The sequence below is a fragment of the Thunnus thynnus genome, chromosome 22 (assembly GCF_963924715.1).
Source record: "Thunnus thynnus chromosome 22, fThuThy2.1, whole genome shotgun sequence".
NCBI classification, from domain to species: Eukaryota; Metazoa; Chordata; class Actinopteri; order Scombriformes; family Scombridae; genus Thunnus; species Thunnus thynnus.
In genome coordinates this window covers 26,543,577-26,546,076 of record NC_089538.1, presented here as the reverse complement: position 1 = coordinate 26,546,076, position 2,500 = coordinate 26,543,577, and the positions used below count along the sequence as shown (strand labels likewise).

The 2,500-nt window shown below is 39.0% G+C and overlaps 1 protein-coding gene across 1 annotated transcript in view; it reads right to left on the bottom strand.

The window, feature by feature from the left end:
• The window catches only part of LOC137174247 (disks large homolog 4-like), a 21,953-nt gene that overhangs the window by 4,726 nt on the left and 14,727 nt on the right, over positions 1–2,500 (bottom strand). The window lies entirely within an intron of this gene.

Below are 2,500 nucleotides of genomic sequence, written 5' to 3'. Positions count from 1 at the left end.
CCAGGGCTAAAACACCAGTAAATAATGGACCAAACCAGAGCTAAAACACCAGTAAATATAGAACCAAACCAGAGCTAAAACACCAGTAAATATAGAACCAAACCAGAGCTAAAACACCAGTAAATAATGGACCAAACCAGAGCTAAAACACCAGTAAATAATGGACCAAACCAGAGCTAAAACACCAGTAAATATAGGACCAAACCAGGGCTAAAACACCAGTAAATAATGGACCAAACCAGAGCTAAAACACCAGTAAATAATGGACCAAACCAGAGCTAAAACACCAGTAAATAATGGACCAAACCAAGGCTAAAACACCAGTAAATATAGGACCAAACCAGAGCTAAAACACCAGTAAATAATGGACCAAACCAAGGCTAAAACACCAGTAAATATAGGACCAAACCAGAGCTAAAACACCAGTAAATAATGGACCAAACCGGGGCTAAAACACCAGTAAATAATGGACCAAACCAGGGCTAAAACACCAGTAAATAATGGACCAAACCAGAGCTAAAACACCAGTAAATAATGGACCAAACCAAGGCTAAAACACCAGTAAATAATGGACCAAACCAAGGCTAAAACACCAGTAAATATAGGACCAAAGCAGAGCTAAAACACCAGTAAATACAGGACCAAATCAGAGCTAAAACACCAGTAAATAATGGACCAAACCAGAGCTAAAACACCAGTAAATAATGGACCAAACCAGGGCTAAAACACCAGTAAATAATGGACCAAACCGGGGCTAAAACACCAGTAAATAATGGACCAAACCGGGGCTAAAACACCAGTAAATAATGGACCAAACCAGGGCTAAAACACCAGTAAATAATGGACCAAACCGGGGCTAAAACACCAGTAAATAATGGACCAAACCAGAGCTAAAACACCAGTAAATATAGGACCAAACCAGAGCTAAAACACCAGTAAATAATGGACCAAACCAGAGCTAAAACACCAGTAAATATAGAACCAAACCAGGGCTAAAACACCAGTAAATAATGGACCAAACCAGAGCTAAAACACCAGTAAATAATGGACCAAACCAGGGCTAAAACACCAGTAAATAATGGACCAAACCAGGGCTAAAACACCAGTAAATAATGGACCAAACCAGAGCTAAAACACCAGTAAATAATGGACCAAACCAAAGCTAAAACACCAGTAAATAATGGACCAAACCAAGGCTAAAACACCAGTAAATAATGGACCAAACCAAAGCTAAAACACCAGTAAATAATGGACCAAACCAGGGCTAAAACACCAGTAAATAATGGACCAAACCAGAGCTAAAACACCAGTAAATAATGGATCAAACCAGAGCTAAAACACCAGTAAATAATGGACCAAACCAAGGCTAAAACACCAGTAAATAATGGACCAAACCAAGGCTAAAACACCAGTAAATATAGAACCAAACCAGGGCTAAAACACCAGTAAATATAGGACCAAACCAGAGCTAAAACACCAGTAAATAATGGACCAAACCAGAGCTAAAACACCAGTAAATAATGGACCAAACCAAGGCTAAAACACCAGTAAATATAGAACCAAACCAGAGCTAAAACACCAGTAAATATAGGACCAAACCAGAGCTAAAACACCAGTAAATAATGGACCAAACCAGGGCTAAAACACCAGTAAATAATGGACCAAACCAGGGCTAAAACACCAGTAAATGATGGACCAAACCAGGGCTAAAACACCAGTAAATATAGAACCAAACCAGAGCTAAAACACCAGTAAATAATGGACCAAACCAAGGCTAAAACACCAGTAAATAATGGACCAAACCAGGGCTAAAACACCAGTAAATAATGGACCAAACCAAGGCTAAAACACCAGTAAATAATGGACCAAACCAGAGCTAAAACACCAGTAAATAATGGACCAAACCAAGGCTAAAACACCAGTAAATATAGAACCAAACCAGGGCTAAAACACCAGTAAATAATGGACCAAACCAGAGCTAAAACACCAGTAAATAATGGACCAAACCAAGGCTAAAACACCAGTAAATAATGGACCAAACCAGGGCTAAAACACCAGTAAATAATGGACCAAACCAGAGCTAAAACACCAGTAAATAATGGACCAAACCAGAGCTAAAACACCAGTAAATAATGGACCAAACCAGAGCTAAAACACCAGTAAATAATGGACCAAACCAGAGCTAAAACACCAGTAAATAATGGACCAAACCAGAGCTAAAACACCAGTAAATATTGACCAAACCAGGGCTAAAACACCAGTAAATAATGGACCAAACCAGAGCTAAAACACCAGTAAATAATGGACCAAACCAGAGCTAAAACACCAGTAAATAATGGACCAAACCAGAGCTAAAACACCAGTAAATAATGGACCAAACCAGGGCTAAAACACCAGTAAATAATGGACCAAACCAAGGCTAAAAACACCAGTAAATAATGGACCAAACCAGAGCTAAAACACCAGTAAATAATGGACCAAACCAAGGCTAAAACACCAG